The 23,050-nt window shown below is 41.0% G+C and overlaps 1 protein-coding gene across 21 annotated transcripts in view; it reads right to left on the reverse strand.

Moving 5' to 3' along the window:
• The window catches only part of MAP2 (microtubule associated protein 2), a 325,226-nt gene extending 302,446 nt beyond the window's left edge, over window positions 1-22,780 (reverse strand). For 17 of the 21 annotated variants that reach the window (XR_013261850.1, XM_077448385.1, XM_077448399.1 and 14 more), the window contains exon 1: window positions 22,693-22,780. The gene's annotated coding sequence lies outside the window, so the exon portion shown is untranslated. Of the gene's footprint in view, window positions 1-13,776; window positions 13,796-22,692 lie in introns of those variants that run through there. The other 4 variants (XM_077448379.1, XM_077448384.1, XM_077448389.1 and 1 more) reach the window with 3 other exon arrangements.
• Between the last annotated feature and the right edge of the window lie 270 nt (window positions 22,781-23,050).

Below are 23,050 nucleotides of genomic sequence, written 5' to 3' on the forward strand. Positions count from 1 at the left end.
GTGACATGCAAACATGCATGATTTATGATCGGACATTCCTGCATGATCTCAGGAATACTTCCAAAAATCTCTGTCTGTGAAAACAATTTGCCATGCCATCTTAAAATACAAGGTAAAGTTCTATCTTGCAAAGAATAAACTATATCTGAACATGATCCAGAAAGGCCACCATCTTCTCTGAGGCAAAGCTCATTTAAAATGGTCCTGTGGTCAGACGAATACAAATTTAGTATGGGTGCCACATCCTCCGGACTACAAGAGAGGGATATTTTGGCTTGTTATTAGCCCTCAGTTTAAAGGCCTGCACCTCTGATGGTGTGGGGGTACATTAGTGCATATGGAATAAGCAGCTTGCACATCTGGAAAAGCACCACCAATGCTAAAAAATATATTCAGGTTTTAGAACAGCATATGCTCCCATCCAGATGACATCTTTTTTAGGGAAGGCACTCTATGGCATCTATGACACCAGCATGCCTTTGTAGTAGAAGAGTCCGGGTGCTTAAGTGGCCTGCCTATAGTCCAGAACTTTCACCAATTGAAAATATTTAGCACACCTTCAAGCAAAAAATATGATAAAGAACATTCTTCTCCCAAAGCTCCAGCAACCGGTTTCCTCAGTTTCCAGAAGTTTATGGTGTGTGGTTAAAACAGGGGCGTAAAGGGCTACACTGTGTTAAGCATAACACTGTCCCAACTTTTTTTTGAGACATGCTGGGCATTCCATGAATAGCCAAGGGGAGTGAGCGGTGTATAAACATCATTAAAGCTTTCGAGTCTGGAGGCTCCAACTCTCATATTTGCAGTGGCTGAAAGTAGAGCTATAATATCTGACAAAGAATGCCTGGAGATCTGCTTCAAGCTAAATTCAATAGTGACATGCAAACATGCATGCTTTCTTTAAAACAGTACCAATTACCCCATTTCCACTGTTCCCAATGTTAATAAGGCACAGTAATATGCATCAGTGAACACAGAAACATACATTGCCAAAATGCAGTTTGCGAGCACATAAACATATGTGTTGGGCACATGCCCGAAGACACCATAGTCCCAACATATAGACAAGGCAGTTCACACCACTGTGTGGGAGAAATATAATCGAAAAATAAATGCGCATGAGCACAAGAAAATAAAATTCCCTGAAAGAAAAGAAAATTCCCAGAAAGAAAAGAAGATTCCTGGCCACGAAAAATTATTTTCTGTAGCAACATGAGGTGAAATTGAAGGCTTGGTTGGTGGAATTTCAAAATTTACGGTCGCACCATAGGATCACAAAACACAACATTTCTGATTTTGGAAAGAACATTTGTTTGGAATTCAGCCCATGTATAAAGCGTGAGAGTACAAAATCTGGTGCAGCTGTGCATGATAGCCAATCAGCTTCTAACTTCAGCTTGTTCAGTTAAGCTTTGGCAAAAAAGCGTGGAAGCTGATTGGTTACTATGCAGAGCTGCCCCAGATTTTGCATGCTCCAGTTTTAGTAAATCAACCCCTCTGCTTTTATAGTGGTGGGCATGAGTTGACTGTTCACAGTATGACAAAATAAAACAAATATGCGCCCAGCTTATTGTTGAGTTAAATATATAATAAGATAGCAACTGCATCAATAACACTGCAAAATGGAAGAATGATCATCATGCATTGCATACAGGATCGTTTTTAAGGCAGGGCAAAAGGGGCAGTTGCCCTGGGCCCTGTCATTGTTATGGTTCATACTTGCCAACTGTCCTGGTTTAAATTCCCTCGTCCCTTGAGGTTTTAGTCCTGTGATGTGTCCCAATATCTCAGTGTGAAGTGTTGCTACTAATGCTGTCCAGCTCTGCCCTATTGTTGTGTACAGATGACTCAGCTGCAGACCCTGAGTTTACATGTAAATTACCGGCATTCATATGTAAATAGCAGTTGAATTCATATGTAAATAGGGGCGACTGGCAGCATTGATATGTATATAATGCCCCCCTGATGTCATATCCACAGTAATCTCTAGCAACTAATCAACAAGCAGAAATCATGTGCTGTAACCTCTAGCAACTAATCAGTGAGCCGTAAGGTGTGCTGTAACCTCTAGCAACCAGTCACTGATCGGTAATGATGCACTGTAACCTCTGGCAACCAATTGCAATAGCCACCTAATCTGATTCAGTAAACAGATTTTGAGTCTAGCTGCTAATTATTGTATGTCTCAGAGCAGGTGAAGAGCAAAACTCCATGGGGGGGGATCAAGAAAAATTTTGCCCAGGGTCCAATCAATATTAAAGAGGACCCTGATTGCATACCTTACTAACTCAAATGTGTCTTCTATGATTACGATTGTATAGAATTTGTCAAATAATAGTCTTTTTATGGAGCTCTTGACTGTTGATATGCCTTCATCCTCATAATCTATTATTTCATGAAATCAGTTTAGATATTATCACATTAGCAATCACATATCATAAAGTAGCCAGTGATACAGGGGGCAAATATTAAATATGCAGTTGTGCTGTCAAAAAAATGACAGACTAGAGAATCAGTGGGTCAGCCACTACATCTTCTATTAAGCCAGCTAACTGGAAGCAGACATTGGAGCTATAGGGTAATCTTGGAACTGAATTGCCAGTGCGTAGCTATGTCTAGACAGCAACTCTGCCTCCTCCTGCCTACAGAGAAGTTCTGTGCAACAGTCTATTCAGGGCAGACAAAGCCCAAGAGAAAGTCAACAACAAATTTGTAATAGCCATATGTGGCCTGTTTACTGTACATATTAGACCACTGTAGACCTAGCAGGAGCATGACTGCTTTGCATGATAAACATACAAATGGAAATAATATTGCCAGGATGGCACATGTTTCAATGTAGACAATCCTATGGCAGTCTTCTAGAATGTTGACATTTGCAGGTCTTGCCGTAATTATGTATTGTATTGCAATATATGCGAACGATACATCCATTGGACATATTCATAGAGCACCTGGAACTGTTAAAGTATGGCCATTACAGTAATATAAAATAAAACATCATTAAAAACGTCCCCAAAATCATGTATACCTAAAGCAATGCAGCAGACTGCATAAGAAGCAAAGCCAATCCACTGTGGGCTATACTAAGAAACAGGCTTACACTAATACCCTGCGTTATATTAGCCTTCAGTGCAGTTGCTAGAAATTGAATGCAGCCTGATCAAATAAATAAGGATGATCAATAGCACTTTGATGAAATGCCTGATGGGACAGCCTGGATTGTCAGTACTAACAATTCGGTCCTCATACTGATATATTGATCACTATTTGGAGATTTGCCCAAGCCCAGTTCAGCATCTTCTAAAAGTAACACATGGAAATGCACAGCAGGCATATTTAATCTTGTTGGCTAAACTGCTTAGTTGCTTCTTAAAGTTCATATAAAGCCTTTAGCTTTCTCTTTTTAAAGGGTTAAACAGACATTTTCAAGGCACATTGGAATTTTAAATATCCTGAACAAAATGCAATTTACATACAGCAGCAGCAAAGGTGACACCATTGTAGTGATTTCACTACAGGAAAAGCATTATCACCCTATCAAAGGCAGTACCTATCCAATGGTTCTGCTTGCAGGTACAGTGCATCCGGAAAGTATTCACAGCGCTTCACGTTTTCCACATTTTGTAATGTTACAGTCTTAGTCCAAAATGGGTTAAATTCATTATTTTCCTCCAAATTCTGCAAACAATACCCCATAATAACAATGTGAAAGAAGTTTGTTTGAAATCTTTGCAAATTTGTTGAAAATAAAAAACAAAAAAAATCACATGTAAGTAAGGCCCCTTTCACACTGGGGTGGTTTTCAGGCGTTACAGCGCTAAAAATAGCGCCTGTGTAGCGCCTGAAAAAAACAGCCCCTTTCACTCCAGTGTGAAAGCCGGAGGGCTTTCACACTGGAGCGATGCGCTGGCAGGACGGTGAAAAAAGTCCTGCTAGCCGCATCTTTGGAGCGGTGAAGGAGCGGTGTATTCACCGCTCCTAAACCGCTCCTACCCATTGAAATCAATGGGACAGCGCGGCAATACCGCCGCTGCAGCGGCGCTGCAGCGGCGCTATGCGGGCGGTTTTAACCCTTTTTCGACCGCTAGCGGGGGTTAAAACCACCCCGCTAGCGCCCGCAGACCGCCGCTAAAACGACGGTAAAGCGCCGCAAAAAATAGCGGCGCTTTACCGCCGACGGCCGCACCGCCCCGGTGTGAAAGGGGCCTAAGTATTCACAGCCTTTGCCGTGACACTCAAAATTGAGCTCAGGTGCATCCTGTTTCCACTGATCATCCTTAAAATGTTTCTACAACTTGATTGGAGTCCACCTGTGGTAAATTCAGTTGATTGGACCTGATTTGGAAAGGCACACATTTGTCTATACCATGGGTCTTCAAACTATGGATCTCCAGTTGTTCAGAAACTACAATTCCCATCATGCCTAGTCATGTCTGTGAATGTCAGAGTTTTACAATGCCTCATGGGATATGTAGTTCCGCAACAGCTGGAGGGCCGTAGTTTGAGGATCCCTGGTCTATACCGTCCCACAGTTAACAGTGCGTGTCAGAGCACAAACCAAACCATGAAGTCCAAGGAATTGTCTGTAGGACCTCCAAGTTAGGATATTATCGAGGCACAGATCTTGGGAATGGTACAGAAAAAAGTCTGCAGCATTGAAGGTCCCAGTGAGCACATTGGCCTCCATCATCTGCAAATGGAAGAAGTTTGGAACCACCAGGACTCTTCCTAAAGTGGGCTGCCTGGCCAAACTCAGAGATCGGGGGAGAAGGGCCTTAGTCAGGGAGGTAACCAAGAACCTGATGGTCACTCTGATAGAGCTCCAGCGTTTCTCTTTGGAGAGAGGTGAACCTTCCAGAAGAACAACCATCTCTGCAGCACTCCATCAATCAAGCCTGTATGGTAGAGTGGCCAGACGGAAGCCACTTCTCAGTAAAAGGCACATGACAGCCTGCCTGGAGTTTGCCAAAAGGCACCTGAAGGGCTCTCAGACCAAAATTCTCTGGTCTGATGAAACAAAGATTGAACTCTTTGGGTTGAATGGCAAGCGTCATGTCTGACGAAAACCAGGCAGCACTCTTCACCTGCCAATACCATCCCTACAGTGAAGCATGGTGGTAGCAGCATCATGCTGTGGAGATGTTTTTCAGTGGCAGGAACTGGGAGACTGGGATCAAGGGAAAGATTATGCAGTAATGGACAGAGACATCCTTGATGAAAACCTGCTCCAGAGCGCTCTGGACCTCAGACTGGGGCGAAGGATCATCTTCCAACAGGACCAGGACTCTAAGCACACAGCCAAGATAACAAAGGAGTGGCTACGGGACAACTTTGTGAAAGTCCTTGAGTGGCACAGCCAGAGCCCAGACTTGAACCCGATTGAACATCTCTGAAGAGATCTGAAAATGGCTGTGCACCGACGCTCCCCATCCAACCTGGTGGAGCTTGAGAGGTCCTGCAAAGAAGAATTGGAGAAACTGCCCAAAAACCGTTGTGCCAAGTTTGTAGCATCATACTCAAAAAAGACTTGAGGCTGGCCTGTAATTGATGCCAAAGTTGCTTCAACAAAGTATTGAGCTGTAAAAACGTATGTACATGTGATGTTTTTCGTTTTTTATTTTTAATATATTTGCAAAGATTTCAAACAAACTTCGTTCATGTTGTCATTATGGGATATTGTTTGGAAAATTTTGAGGAAAATAATGAATTACATAAATTTTGGAAAAAGGCTGTAACATAGCAAAATGTGGAAAAATGTAAGCATTGTGAATACTTTCCAGATGTACTGTATTTACAAAATGCTCCATGAAGTATTTAGAGAAACTGAGAACCTAGTCTTACTAATATGGGCAGTGTGTACCACATACATTATTTTATAGTTTGACTAGCAGATCAGTACCACACTATATGCTTTGGATTGAGGCTGATACACATAGAAAGATATGCTTTGCTAATTTTTCATTTCAGAGGTTTACAACCAGTAAAGGAGGCGTATAGTGTTTTTTACCTATATTTAGTTATTATGGCCATAACTAAAGAATACAATTTAAAACACATAGAATTTTCTTAATTTAGTAGGGTAAAAATGAAAAATTGCATAATAACATTTGTTTTTTTTATATGCAGTCTACAGATGGAACCCAATCTCCTTTTTCACTTGCTTTCTAGCTCATCTTTATCTGATTTACTTAAAGAAGCCTGTTGTTTACAGAGCTCAGTAGCTCACGCTATTGTTTATACACAATCATGAGTCAGAGAAGTAAATAATCACCCTCTCCCCATTTCCCTCATTTTCTTTTCTTTTAGCTCACCCTAGAGAATTCATAGGATGAAAGTAGGAAAATAAACAGCTTTTGCTGCTGTGCTCTCTTTAGAAACCCCATAAATCTCATAGAAAGAATGGATCTGCTCTGTATTAAATGTTTATTTATAAAACAACATTTTATTTAAATAGGATAAAAAAGATATGAGTTCATTCACACTAGCTTTGCTTTCTAAACAGTGATCCACGGTCAGATTATTCTTTAGAAAGCACTTGACAGGTGGTGAGGAAACATTGCATCGCCTCCTTACAAGCAAAGGGTTGCAGTGTGGCTCTATTCACCTGAATTGGTCTTGTTTGACAAATGTTAGGGCCCACTGAAAACTACAAGGGATATAGTTCCTGTCGCAGTGTGTACACCACTGGCCACCGCCTTTGCAGCTAAAGGGGGTAGCAAGTTGAGGGAGGTAAAAGCTTGGCTCAGCAGCAGAGTTTTACTGACCCCCAACCGCTAGTGTGAATTAGCCATAAAACATCAGCTTTAAAAGAGAATTGTAGATATAATTATATGTACACCAACAATATTGCGCAAAAGGAAAATTATAAATTGAAATAGATAAATACAAAGAAATGTATATGATGAGCAGCCAACACGCTAAAACTAGGGATTTTTTTTAGCTGGAAAATCGATAAAAAATGTAGTGCAAGCGCTCAGCCTATACACACTTCTTATAGTGCTACAAAGTAATATGTGCTCAAATATATGTATAGTATTACCCAAAGGAAAAAAATATAGATACACTGTAATAAAAATACAGAATATGAAATTGTATAAATATATACAGTGACCTATATATATACCAAGAGAAGAGGGTAATAGGATGTTGTATCTCTAAAAGAGAAAACAGTGACTATGAATATCTGTAAACAATAAACACAGTGATAAAATCCATAGATAACTGTGAAAACAGTGACTGTGAATGTCTATAAACAATAATCTCAATAATGAAGTCCATAAATGAATATATAGTCCAAAACAATCGTGCAGAGTGCCAGTAGTGACCAGGATCCTGTGATATTGTGACCGAAAAAAACAATGTTCCACCATGTGACAATCCCACCACCTTATAGGGTGTAGGCTTACCAGATCTATGTGACCCTAGTAGGCATACGCCTCAGGGGTCAATCAAAGCTTGCGATCCCAACCAAAGAATGGTCTCAAGGATTAGGTGTGTCAGTCATGGCATATACGATCCCAACAGATGGTTAGATGTGGTCAATATTCCTCATGTGCATATATAGATCCAACAATGATTCAGGCATGAAAGATGAAAAGACAGAACCGACATGGCATAATAACGTCTTTAAAAAAACTTTAATAAAAAATATTTTGGTAAAACTCACATTTCCAAAAAGTACAATCAAGCGTGTCAGGATAAAAATGGCAGTAGCGGAGTCCTCCCGACGCGTTTCGACCCACCGGTCATCATCTGGGGTCCAGATGATGACCGGTGGGTCGAAACGCGTCGGGAGGACTCCGCTACTGCCATTTTTATCCTGACACGCTTGATTGTACTTTTTGGAAATGTGAGTTTTACCAAAATATTTTTTATTAAAGTTTTTTTAAAGACGTTATTATGCCATGTCGGTTCTGTCTTTTCATCTTTCATGCCTGAATCATTGTTGGATCTATATATGCACATGAGGAATATTGACCACATCTAACCATCTGTTGGGATCGTATATGCCATGACTGACACACCTAATCCTTGAGACCATTCTTTGGTTGGGATCGCAAGCTTTGATTGACCCCTGAGGCGTATGCCTACTAGGGTCACATAGATCTGGTAAGCCTACACCCTATAAGGTGGTGGGATTGTCACATGGTGGAACATTGTTTTTTTCGGTCACAATATCACAGGATCCTGGTCACTACTGGCACTCTGCACGATTGTTTTGGACTATATATTCATTTATGGACTTCATTATTGAGATTATTGTTTATAGACATTCACAGTCACTGTTTTCACAGTTATCTATGGATTTTATCACTGTGTTTATTGTTTACAGATATTCATAGTCACTGTTTTCTCTTTTAGAGATACAACATCCTATTACCCTCTTCTCTTGGTATATATATAGGTCACTGTATATATTTATACAATTTCATATTCTGTATTTTTATTACAGTGTATCTATATTTTTTTCCTTTGGGTAATACTATACATATATTTGAGCACATATTACTTTGTAGCACTATAAGAAGTGTGTATAGGCTGAGCGCTTGCACTACATTTTTTATAGATATAATTATATGAAATTAACCAATACCATTATAGTTTATTTTTTAAACCTCTCAGGTCTACAGTGGTGATATCTCCTTACTATGTCCACTTATCTCTGAAGTCTCTCATTTCCTGCTGCATTTTCCAGAGTGTACATTAAATTAAAATTTAACAGAAAGGAAAACCTTTGTAATTTGATAATGGTTTTGGCAGAAGAAAATAAGCCCAGTGACATAGAAAATGTCATTGGATGATTGACTAGCTGGTACCCAAATAAAAAAGAAAAACAAGAAACACTCGTATTGAAAGGTAAGGATCAATATTGGCCATGTCTTCCTGGCTGCAGGGACACAGAGGTTACATTGACAAGTAGAGACCTTGAGTGAAAGTTGAACTACTTGTAACATTGGCCTTTTTGTACTATGTATTTTTTTCTTTCAGAGTCTTTAACACCGTATTTACAGTGGGGCCGTTAGCGAGTACATGCAGGAAACAGAGCAGAGGTTCCCAGGGCTTAGCGGCAGCCACATTGAAAGCAATAGGGGACTGCCAGCTCCTGCAGCAAAATGCAGCCGCTCATATGTAATCACCATGAAGTGATTACCTGCGAATGATCAGCTCTGGATGCATCATGCGAATGGCCACAACTAGCTGCGGGAGCTGTCAGGCTCCTATTGCTTTCAATGGGGTTACTGTCTGCAGTTTATCACCAGGAAACCCTGCTGAGTCTCCCACATATAATCACTAATGGTCCCATTTGCAAGTGTGAATGGGGCCTTAAAATAACCCATTATCCCATGTGTTCCCTATTGGATTGGATTTTGAAATATATAGAGAACTCTGGTGAAAAGGGTAGTGTTGTAGACAAGACTGAAAATCAAGCATGTTATCAAACCCAACAAACAATGGTTACAATCAAATGTGTAATAGCACCGCTCCAGGACTACATCACCTGCTCTACTGCTCCGCTGCCTCTAAACGTGGGTGGAGGCCCTGCTGCAAATAGGAAGCTATGATTAAGCACCAGATGTAGGTGTGAAACACGTCAGCTTATCATTGTATTTCACCTCTGTTTGCTGTATGGATTATGGTTATTCATCAATAAAAGAGATTGCATTGGAGTGCGGCCATTCAGCCCCTTTTTCTATTCTAATGGTTACATTTAGTTTAGTTGTAATAGCGTTATAAAATGTATCTTTATCCATTACATACACCCAAATAGCAAAGATAACTTGCCACAAATTTGTGGCAGTGTTGAATTGTAAGTCTTGTTAACTTGTCGCACATTTTCACTGGCAGAGCACTTGAAGAACATGTTCTAGTTGACACTTTTAATTTGTAGCAAATTTGCGTAGCAAGAGCTGTGCAAGTCTACAGCATAAAAACTCAGCCACAGTGACCCCTGTGGTGGCATGACTATTGCACAACATAACTGAACCAGAATTTGTAACAGACTTGAGTTCTTTACTATAAGAGCGGCAAGGATGTGGAATTCCCTTCCACAGGCTGTGGTCTCAGCGGGGGGCATTGATAGTTTCAAGAAACTATTAGATATGCACCTGAACGACAGCAACATATAGGGATATACAATATAATACTGACATATAATCACACACATAGGTTGGACTTGATGGAATTGTGTCTTTTTTCGACCTCACCTACTATGTAACTTGCAGAATGTTTGCAAAAAATGTTGATCTGGAGTTATGCAATGCAGACTTGCTGCAATTGCGCAACAAACTTGTAAAGCCTGAAGTCTAGCAATAGCTTAGCAAGTCATTTTCAAACTTGCAACACAACTACTTGCTATCTGGGCAATGTATGCATGCAAATAGCTCTAAAAGCAAACGAAAACAATAATTACTCATTTCCCAGCTGTCATTTTTTTCAGGAATTACATCATGAAAGCGAACACGTGACTGCTCAAATGTATGTGTTTATAATGCCCACGTAGAGAGTAGACAACCATTACATGAGCCAATATCCATAAGAATAGAGAATACCTACTGACAAACAACCTGTGACATCACATTCTGACAACAGAGATATTGCTTGTTTTTGCTGCATTCATTGCACTTGTTATCAAGTTTATGGATGAAGTCTGCAAAGTCGGCTTTTTGAGCACTGCAGGCAATGTGTAAACAACAACATTTATATAATTAAGTACTGCATTTATTAGTCATCTCCTTGAATGTTGGTCAACATAACTGAAATATCAAAATGATTATCATTATTTCATAGGATGACCTGGAAGCTTCTGTTACTGTAAGACTAATGCCGCGTACACACGACCGGACTTTCTGGCAGAAAAGATCCGAGTAATTTCATCGGATATTCCGATCATGTGTGGGCTTCATCTGACTTTTTCTTTCTGAAATTCTGATGGACCTAGAAATAGAACATATTTTAAATCTTTCCGACAAAATCAATTCCTATCAGGAAAACCGTTTGTCTGTATGCTATTCTGACAGACCAAAAACGACACAAGGGCAGCTATTGGCTACTGGCTAGTTAACTTCCTTTTTCTAGTCCGGTCGTACGTGTTGTATGTCACCGCGTTCTAAATGATCGGACTTTGGTGTGATTGTGTGTAGGCAAGTCCAGTTCAGCGGAACTCCATCAGAAAAACCATCAGAGTTTATTCTGGCGGAAAAACCAGTCGCGCGTACACGGAATGAGAGTGTGTTTTGCGTGTGGGCTTAAAGTGATTGTAAAGTCTTGTTTTTTTTTTCTATAAAAATAACAAACATGTCATACTTACCTGCTCTGTGCAATGGTTTTGCATAGGGCAGCCCCCGATCCTCCTCTTCCTGGTTCCCTCTTCTGTGCTCCTAGCCCCTCCCTCCTGTTGGGTGCCCCCACAGCAAGCTATGGGGGCACCCGAGCCGAGCTGCGGCTCCGTGTGTCCATTCAGACATGGAGCTGTGGTTCGGCTCCGCCCCTCACTCTCCCGATTGGCTGACTTTGACAGCAGCAGGAGCCAATGGCGCCGTTGCTGTGTCTCAGCCAATCAGGGGGGAGAGAACTGGATCGCGGAGACAATTGTGGACATTGCTGGACAGAGAGAGAGTTCCAGTAAGAATTAGGGGGCCAAGGTGGGGCTGCTGCACATAGAAGGCTTTTTATCTTAATGTATAGAAGACCCCTTTAGAGTAGAACTAAAGACATTTTTTTTTCATTTTAGATAAAGTAGGGGAGGGTTATAACCCCTGTCAGATGGTTTATCTTTTGCTATCTGTGTCCCATTTGGGAAATTTCCCTTCCCTTCCTGTCCCATAGCCAAACAGGAAGTGAGAGGAAATCCCTGAAAATTAGGGGAATTCCTTGGGGACCCCCAGATCACCAGAACTAGTGTCCACATTGGAAGATTTCTCCTCTATTACTTTTCTAGGGACAACCCAGGGGTCAAGTCCTGGGGAAAAAAAAGTGTTGAAACTCACCCAAGATCCCCTCTCCCCCCACCTCAAAAATAAAAAAAGTGTGTGTGAATATATATAATATATATATATATATATATATATATATATATATATATATATATAAAATACATGCTCCTTTTCTAACAAATAAAGTGCAACATTTATTGTAAAGTGCCAGTTTATGAGGACATCTCCAAAATTCACATGCATTAAACAAATAAACATAACACAGATATAAGAACAAAATAATTTAACCTGTATGCTATACCACGGCTTGACAAATTTGCAAAATATTTTTTTTTGTTTGTTACAAGATTTTGCAAATAAGTTATTTTTCTCCTTCACTGATGTGCACTAATAAGTGACACTAATGAAGTGGCACTGACAGGTGGCACTGATAGGCAACACTGAGATGGCACTGATGGGCACTGACAGGTAACACTGAGGTGGCACTGATAGGCAGCATTGACAGGTGGCACTAATAGGCAGCACTGAGGTGGCACTGATAGGCAGCACTGAGGTGCCACTAATGGGCACTGACAGGTGGCACTGATGGGCAACACTGAGGTGGCACTGATGGGCACTGACAGGTGGCACTGACAGGTGGCACTAATGGACACTGATAGGCAGCACTGAGGTGGCACTGACAGGCAGCACTGAGATGGCACTGATAGGTGGCACTGATGGGCAGTACTGAGGTGGCACTGACAGGCAGCACTGAGGTGGAAATAATGGACACTGATAGGTGGCACTGATAGGCAACACTGATATGGCACTGACACGTGGCACTGATGGGTACTGATGGTGGCATTGATAGGCACCACTGAGGTGGCACTGATGGGCAGCACTGACAGGTGGTACTAATGGGCAGCGAGATGTGGCACTGACAGGTGGCATTGATGGGCAGCACTGAGGTGGCACTGATGGGCACTGACTGGTGGCACTGATAGGCAGCACTGACAAGTGGCACTGATAGGCAGTACTGATGGGCACTGACAGGTGGCACTGATGGGCAGCACTGAGGTGGCACTGGCACGTTGTGGTGGGAATGCGTCATGACATCATTGAGCGTCGAATCATCACTCGCCTCCCAACAAATAGGTGAGCGGCGCGCAGCACTCACGCAGCCTCTGCCAGACCCACTCCCCGGCCCAAGCTCTGCTGGCCAAATACGGGATTGAATGTCCTGATGTGGAATAAGAACGTCGTTCCCGCAGGACTCAAACCCAGGGAAAACACCAAAAATAGAGAGGGTGAATCTCCCTAATGGGAACACAGACAGCAATAAAAACTGACAGGTGTTCTAATCCCTCTCCACTTCATCCAAAACCTTTGCCTTTCGTTTTTCCTTAAAGGGATTGTAAACCTACTTGTTAATGTCAAAGTTTTTCAGATGGAATCTGAAAACCATTTTAAAAATTTAAATAAATTGACAAGATTTGAAACCTCCTGTGGATAAGGTAAGTGAGAGAAAGGAAGATTGGGATTGCTGGGCCAGAAATAGCATTGGAAAACGCTTCTATTTATTATGAAAAGCGAAATTCTGTCCAAAAATGTGAACTTATCCGTTAAAGCCCTGTGGACAATCTATTCAGCAAAACAGCAGTCAGAAAGTGAATCACTTGAGTTTAAGCCACAACGCTGTGAGCTGCAATGCACTGGGGTACACTGATTGGACCAGTTAGAAAATCTGCCCAATTTGCTGTAAATTTCCTTAAAGCGGTGTTCCACACGCAATTTTATTTTATTTTTTTAAAGTTAGCAGCTACAAACACTGTAGCTGTTGACTTTTAATAAGCACACTTACCAGTCAAGTGAGCCCACAATTTCGCCCCCGAGGCCGGTGCATACTAGCTCATTATGACTTTTCCCTTGCAGGTCTGAAAAAAAAAAAACATCAGCGGGTTTACTCCCACTTTAAGACCACCTCACAAAAGTGGGTGGAACTCCACTTTAAGATATACTGTACTAGGCTGACAGAGTCTAGAGCTAACAGTCTTGCAGATCTGAATTTTTAAAGTGGAAGTTTTAGGCCCCATGCACACAGGACGTAGAAAAAAAAAAACGAGCTACAAAGCCAGTACCGGCACCAGGAAAAAGCGGCAGTAAAAACGCATTAGCCTTAATGCGCATTTAGCCACATTAGTGTTTAGCAGCATTTCTCTGCCCTCTTCTATTTTCTCATCCAAATCCAATTACTACAGGCTAAAAAAGCTTGACTTTGCTTAACGCTGTATACAGCGTTAATACACGTTTAGCCGCGATAAGACACGTAAGGCGTTTTTCCAGCTTAAAAACGCCTATGCCACTTACAGCTCCTAAAAGCCTATGTGTGCATGGACACATAGAATAACATGGAGAGGCGTTTTTAAGCCATACAAAAAAAATAAAAAAACGCGTGATGCCCCTAGGAGCAGCTGTAAAATCGTCCAGTGTGCAAGAGGCCTTAAAGAGGTTGTAAACCTCCCTTTACACTTTGTACCTATAGGTAAGCCTAGAAAAAGGCTTACCTATAGGTAATGTAAATATCTCCTAAATGTGCGCCGTGCCGTTTCTTCAGTTGTGAGTGCCGTGACCGGCGGTTCCCACGTGCTTGCACGGGGGTGATGTCACGCGGCTCTGGCCAATCACAGAGCCGGAGTCCGCGGCAGCCCGAAAGGAAGATGGGGGAAGATGGATGCGGCCTGCATTGTGGACAGCTCAGGCTGTGTTTGCAGGTAAGTATCACATACTTGCGATGCATACTAGCACATTATGGGGGTTATTTACGAAAGGCAAATCCACTTTGTACTGCAAGTCGACTTGGACGTGCAGTCGCTCTAAATCTAAGCCCTTGTACACATGGTCGGAGATTCCGACAACCACATCCGTCGGATTTTGTCTGTCGGATTTTGTCCGATGGATTTTGTCCGAAACTGTTGCATACACACGGTCGGACAAAGTTGTCGGAAAATCCGACGTGATTACGTTATTTCGTTACGACGGGACTACGTTCACGCTAGTAGCCAATAGCTTTGGTTTACGAATTTGATCTGAGCATGCGTGGCACTTTGTCCGATCGGAATTCTCTACACATGATCGGAGTATGTCCGATTGGAGCATTTTGTCGGAAAATTTTACCAACAAGTTGGAAAACTTGGTCCGTCGGATACTCTGACGGAAACAGTCCGATGTAGACCACACACAGTGGGAATATCCGACAAAACGGTCCGATCGGATCCATTCCGTCTGAATCTCCGACTGTGTGTACAAGGGCTAAGAGGTAGATCTGAAACGAGTGGAAGCTCTGCTGATTTTATCATCCAATCATGTGCAAGCTAAAATGCTGTTTTTTATTTTCCTTGCATGTCCCTCTAGGATCTACAGCGACTTTACTTCCAAGTGCACTTGCAGTGCAATGTGGATTTTCCTTTAGTAAATAACCCCCAATGTCTTTACTGTGCAGGGGAGGGAGAAGAAAAAATTTTGATCAAGGGTTTACTTCGTCTTGAAAGTGATCTTTATTTTAACCACATGTAAGTCTTTCATCTGGCTAATAAATATGTTTGATTACTGAGAGCACTATGTTGTTTTCTTTGTCTTTTTGAGCGGACATCTGCTGCTTATTTTAGGATTCCTAAGGCCCCTTTCACAGTGGGGTGTAGCCACCATTGGCAGTAAAGCACCGTCATTTTTAGCAGACCCATGTCTAAATGCTGGACAATACTTTAAAAAAAATATTGGTTAAAAAAAAAGTTGGATAATTTCTTTACTATACCTTACATCCGACTTCTTCACCCAGCACCAAGGCAATGTTAATGTTATCATCCTTCCAATGAGATCCTGGGAAATACTGAATAATCCAAACCTCTTGAGAAGATGCTACTACCCCGTGCTGGACCATCATCTCATGTGATTTTGGGCTACTCAGCATTTCCAGGATATTCTAGGAATAATGGTGACATCATCCCCTGCAGTACAAAGGGTAATTAACTAACAAAAGTTTTTTTTTTCATTTAGTGCAGTGATTTCAAATGGGGGTGGGGGGAGCAAGCTATGAGCTTTGCTTGTACTGCAAGGTCTGCTTTGATTTGTGTCTTATACATCTAAATGCTGCTCAGCTTTAAAGGAGAAGTACATTCAAACCTCTTTAGGCTGTAATTCTCCTGTGGATCACAGGAGGGCAGTTCATTTTGCACTCCTGTGGCCTGTTTTCAGCAGACAGCGGGCTGAAATCTGCTGTCTGCTGACATCACAGGGCTCAGACAAGATCACAAAACTGGGGTCAGGATCAAGCCCACATGCCTGGACCGGCACCCAGCTCAGCCTTTCAGTGAGCTGCTGAGCCACTCCCACCCCCACAACAGCCCATCGCTCCATTGAGCAAGGAAGGGGCAGAGCACAGAGCAGTGACTGGCAGTCACCAGCTCTCTGCTTGGGGCGCTGTGAGGACCGAGCAATCGGCGGTGTTAGATCGCTCGGTTCTCAGTGTTAGAGCCGGTGGGGGTCAGATGCAGTTGGATGAGGAGAAAAATCAGGACAGCCGCACTCAAAATCAATGCCTTTATTAAAAAGAGGTAATAATCCAAAATATACAAGCCACAGCAAACAACGGAATACAGGAGCTGGCGCGTTTCACACTTTTAAAAGTGCTTATTCATAGGGGGTCAGATGCAGCATCGGACCGATGCTGCATCCAGCTAGGTAAGAATATATATGCAAAAACCCCAAACCTCATACTTCTCTTTTAATGCTGAACTCAAATACAGTTATTTTGTCCTGTGTGGTTACCTCTAATGATTGCTATGTACCATCTGGAGGACTGCTAGGGATGTTCAGTAGTCAGTAGTAATCCATGCCACATACAGCTGTGATCTTCCAGGTACAGTAGTATATCAGGTCACTCATTCGGCATCTACACCATTAACAAAAAAGATTATATATTCTTTTCAACAAACGGAAAATGCTCTGTGACTGGACAAAGTGCGGAGAAGAGGTGGATGAATGTCACACTCTACCCTTGTTGTATGGAGGAAGTTCTGAGAAAGCAACTTATTACACTCAATATAGGATGCCACTGCAGCACCGCCTGGAAGATCACAGCCCCGACTTTATTTGGAAAGAACTACCAATAGCAATTTATGCATCCCTAGTAGAGATGAGCTTGGGTTTGGACCGAACCTGGAAGTTAGCTGTCACTGATGGGAGATTCCCTGCCCCTGCACATACATAAAAGGGAGGAATGTTCATGACATAATTGACCTAGTATGGGAAAATGGCCATATTAGATCAATGATGTTACAAGCATCAACCCCCCCCCCCCCCCCCCAACTATGGGGCAGGGAATCTCTCTCCCACAGCTCATTGGCTTAGAAAAAACAGCTCATTTCCAGGTTGCGCCAAACTTGGAGTGCGACTGACCCCAACCTCATCAGTAATCCTCAACAGCATGTTACATAGCAAGCATTAGAGGATCCAATCTAACTTTTACAAATCAATTTTTCCTGGAGTTCAGCTTTAATAAATACATAACCCCATTGTTAGTTATTTTTTATTATGTGACTTCAAACTATAATTATAGACATGCACACTTTCCATCACACACCCACAGACGCGGTTTCATTCTTCGCACAATTACTTTCATTATTCCACCTTTCTTTCATTTATTTATAATATATTTAACATTTTTTAAATGCAGTCAATTAGGCAAAATGCAAATGCTGCACTTTTTAACAAGCATATGTTTTTATTGCCGTACAATTTTCTATTTTTGCATTTTTTCCTTTAAATAAATAGCAATAATACCTACAATTTCAGTTCCGTAAATGGCACATGTGCTTTGTACATCATTATTAATACTGATTTTATTCATTTAAAAGAAAATATTATAGTGAAAGAAGAAACAGACTACAAAGGACAGCAACATTCGTACAACTAGTAGGAAAACCGGCGCCCTGCAAGGCTTTTTTTTTTCATCTCATTGTATGAGTTGTGTGTGGCCACTGCTCTTCAGTGAACTGTCATGTATAACTAATATCACAATGATGCTTTCTATGATTGGAACAAGAACCGAGAAGGCACTTCTCCAAGCAAGCAGTGTTCATATTCCAGGACAGATATTTTATGCATCATTCCTCGCCCCTTTGTTCCTTTTCTTTCCCCCACCTTCCTATTTACCCAGAAAGCTGGCAGGCCAGACATTCTCTTGCTGCCATGACAAAGCAGAACTCCATGCCATATGAAAAAGCTGCATCTCACAGATCAAAATCCTCAACAGCCTTCTGCATATTTCCCAGTTTATGGTTGCTTTAGGTAATCTGCCATTATATGTAAATGTTTATTATGAATCTACAATATAATATGACAGATAAACTTTGATCACCTATCTACCCCACCTTATACATTTCAAAATGTATATGTAAGAAATATGTATGTGACAATACAGCAGCATGTTTTTGTGCCTGCATTATACACAGCATGATCGGAATACATATACTTTTATGAAAATGTATTAGAAAACATGGTATGAAACACACAATGCTAGTAAGGAATGATATAACAAATTTCTATTAGTGCAAATAATAACCTAAATCACTAAATAGTGATATATGTGGTAGGTGATATACCAAAAAAACCTCACAACACAAAAAAAAAAAAAAAAAAAAAAAATACCCCCCCCCCCCCCCACCTGGCTGCTCCACACACAGACACTTCACATATAAAATATACATAACAAAACAGTGTTGCGCGTCCTAAATAACTCATAATAAATTATCGTCTAGTAAGGAATGTGTCTGAAACCTTTTCAGGTGGTAGTATGTTTCTGCACCAGCAATAACGTTTGTGTTATAGAACACAACAACAATCAAATCGAATTGTACTGTATAATAAACATTCATAAAAGTAACATTGGGTTTACAGACATTAAGGCACAGCAATAAGCAATCATGAACATATATATGTATGTATTGTGCTGGTCCTATGTCTTTCCACAACAGGTGACCGAAACAATGGATTCTGGGCATCAGTTATTATGTGTGACAGCAATCTCATTTAATGGAAAAAATTTGTAAGTCTTCAAAAAGGTGTACCCAGCAATATAGTGTTAGCTGCTATCTTATTATAACTTTAAGTGCAACAGATTTGTATGTTTTTTGTATATAGTCATATCTTTCGGAAAAACATTTCAAGTGGATTGCATTTCTAAACTGTTTATCATTAACCTTACCCATACTGACAATTTAGTTGATTAAATGGAATTCTGGTACTGTAGTAGGGATAGATAGATAGATAGATAGATAGATAGATAGATAGATAGATAGATAGATAGATAGATAGATAGATAGATAGATAGATAGATAGATAGATAGATAGATAGATAATGATATAGATAGGTGAGTGGATAGATGGATGAACAGACAGAACGATGGAAAAACAGACAGATGGATGGAAGTGTGGGTAGAAGAATGGATGGATCGATGGCTGTATAGATGTAGATAGATAGACAGATGGAAAGACAGACAAACAGATAGAACTGATGGATAGAGATAGATAGATAGATAGATAGATAGATAGATAGATAGATAGATAGATAGATAGATAGATAGATAGAAGATTATGATATAGATGGGTGAGTGGATGGAAGTGTGGGTAGAAGAATGGATGGATGGATTTATAGATGTAAATAGATAGACAGATGGAAATACAGACAGACAGATAGACCTGATGGATGGATAGAGCGATATAGATAGATAGATAGATAGATAGATAGATAGATAGATAGATAGATAGGTAGATAGATAGATAGATAGATAGATAGATAGATAGATAGATAGATAGATAGATAGATAGATAGATAGATAGATAGATAGATAATGATATAGATAGATGGGTGGTTAGATTGGGTAACAGACAGACAGGTGGAAAAACAGACAGATGGATGGAAGTGTGGGTAGAAGAATGGATGTATGAATGGATGTATGGATGGATGTATATATGTAGATAGATAGATAGACAGATGGAAAGACAGACAGACAGATAGACCTGATTGATGGATAGATAGATAGATAGATAGATAGATAGATAGATAGATAGATAGATAGATAGATAGATAGATAGATAATAGATGGGTGGGTGGAAAGATGGATGCACAGATGAAAAGATGAAAAGAAGAATAGATGAATGAATGGATGGATTTATAGATGTGGATGGATAGACAGATGGAGAGACAGACAGAGAGATAGACCTGATGGGTGGGTAGGAGAATGGATGGATGGATAGAGATAGATATATAGATAGATAGATAGATAGATAGATAGATAGATAGATAGATAGAGACAGAGATAGAGAGAGAGATAGAGATATGGATAAAGAAGTGCTTGAACACTCTTTGCAGCACTAAGTAATTTTCACTGTCATACATGTCACACACGTTAAACTGGATCATTGGGTTCCACCCCTCACACCTGCAGGGACCATTATAAAGGCAGGGCTGGATGCTACATGGGACTAGTTAGAAGCAGTCATGGATTAAGCTTAATTTTATTCTCTGAGCATGCGTCTTTTATTATACCCAGCCGGTGAGGGTGCCTGCCTTTCCTTTGTCTGCTGCTTGCTTTTCATCAAACAGCTGATCTGGAATATTCTTAGCATTACACAGTGCCCTAACAGACACCATTTAAACAGCATGAACCCCATATGTTAGATACTCCGTAAAACCTCATTTTAGAACATTGGAAAAAGAAAGCTCAATAAAACCATCTTATGTTTTGTATGAAGAAACACTTGCAACATTTTTTCTACTGTATCTCTGACAACCGCCTGGACAGGTGATAATAAAAAAAACTTGATTATATTGAGCTGTATTATAAATGGCTCAATCTGCCTAATTCACAAGCAGATTGGAAATGCTAGTACCTGCAGTGCTTCCCTTCCTGCATATTCTCTGAACATCTGTGCTGCATTTTATCCTCACTGTAAAATCAGACAAGTGGAAGTTACATGGATCACTAGGTTTTATATTCAGAGGCCTAATGAAAAGAGATGCGTTTTAAAAATAACCTCTGGCTTTATGTACAAATGGTAATAAATCTTTTAAAAAATGGTCTCTGGAGGGCAATTCATCGTTTTGTGCTCTGGCACTCTGACAAAGTATTTAACAGCATCCCAAGCACAGTTTTAAATTAGATAGACAAGAAAAATATTTGCAGTGAACTAGGGGCCTGCCATGCAAAGGAATGATAATGCTGAAAGGATTTATACCTTACCTCCTGCGCAATTTGCATTGGAAAAGTGAATAGAATGAGCAATGCCTCTTGCTAAGTGCACCTATCAATCCTTCCTTCATGGTTCCCATTGCATCTTTTTACTATACTGATACAACCCTCATCCATTTTGTGGCCACTACAGTAACCGGTATATATTTCCCTATAGTTGAGTGTAATGTATATGGATTGGAGAAGCACTCATTGCCTTCCACTGCACAATGCTGTATGAATATCTCTCAGATCTGTCAGTGTGTATCACTGCTGCACTGCAGGCATAATGCGCCCCAGGCTGGGGAGGATGTATAGATGCATTGCAGGGACAGCAATCAACGCAAATATCTGTATGTGGACTATAGCAATTATACAGCCCATAGATAGAGTGGTACTCTCAGACCGACAAAAGTTTTGTGGCATTAGTCGTATATCATGTCAACGGATTGAAAGCTACTGCAATGCAGACAACCAATGCCCAGGGAATTGGAAACAACGGGCTGTTGATTGCATAGAGACTTGTAAAAGGGCCACTACAATCCTCCAGGTTTGAGCTATGCCCTATTTTCACCAGGACGAAAAAAAAGGCCAATGCTTATTAACAGGTGGCTCCAATGCAGTACTACAGTTCTTTGTGAAAAGAGATATAATGACATTCAGTGCCTGCTGTTTGATACATAGGCAAGTTGCTGTTGATGATCAGGATGATGGGCAGCAGGGGTAAGGGGGGCGGGGCAGGAGGGGGGTAGCTGTGGGTAACAAAAGATTACAGCTGTCAGTTAGATGGGAAGCTGTATATTGGGGATGCAAGTCCAGAAAACAGACATATATATGTTCTGATGGCATTTACTGACAAGATAGATACAGCAGTATCAGGAAAAAAATATGATGGGCATAGAGATAAAGAACACATATATGGTACTCACATGGATGGGTGGATGCAGCAGGATTCTGAACAATCATGTGACTGCTATAGCTTTCATTTTATGAATGAAAGGATGATCATGGTCTTAGCTCTAAGAAGGATCTGTATGTTGTAGCATGGCAAAGCATGATCTGCATATTAAAATACTGCAAAGCGTGATCTCTATGTCATAATGCTGCAAAGCATGATCTGTATATTACAACACTGCAAAGTACGATCTATATAATATAATACTGCAAAGTAAGATCTATATAATATAATACTGCAAAGTAAGAGCTATATAATATAGTACTGCAAAGCATGATCTGTATATTACATCACTGCAGATTGTGTACTAGAGCAATATTGGGCATGAGATGCCATGCTATCATCAGGCTCCGTTCACAAAGCCTTAGCACAATGATAGGAAATTAGGACTGTGTATTCCATCCATATGGATGTAATGATGAGCTCTTATTCTTGCTCTCAGCGGACACTGGCTTTGCTGTAATGAGGGCTCCTGATGATTAATATCTATGATCCTTCTCCCTCCCGGGATGGGTGCTCGGAGGACTGTACTTACCGGACCGGTCTGTCACCAGCTGCACCATTCGGGATGCTCAGATCGCTTTGATCAGCTGCGGCTTGGCGAAGCCAAGGATGAAGCCAGCACCGCCCACTATTATCATAGGCACGCCCTCTTTCTAGATATTCTAGCTGCGAGAAAGCGTCCCTGGCGACTAGAAGCCCCTCCTACTTCCACCTAGGAAACGCCCATAAGCTTGAATCCCTTCGCGGCCAGATCGCTTTTCACACACTTGCTAAAATATCATTATTGGCTATAAAATGGACTAAATGGGAGCTGAAGAAGAAGAAGAGGATATTTGTATGTCGCATTATACTGAGTGTCTGCAGGATCCTGGCAGTGCAATGGCTTACGG

This window comes from Lithobates pipiens, unplaced genomic scaffold, assembly GCF_037356315.1.
Source record: "Lithobates pipiens isolate NorthernLeopardFrog02 unplaced genomic scaffold, aLitPip1_a1.2 Scaffold_22, whole genome shotgun sequence".
Classification (NCBI taxonomy): domain Eukaryota; kingdom Metazoa; phylum Chordata; class Amphibia; order Anura; family Ranidae; genus Lithobates; species Lithobates pipiens.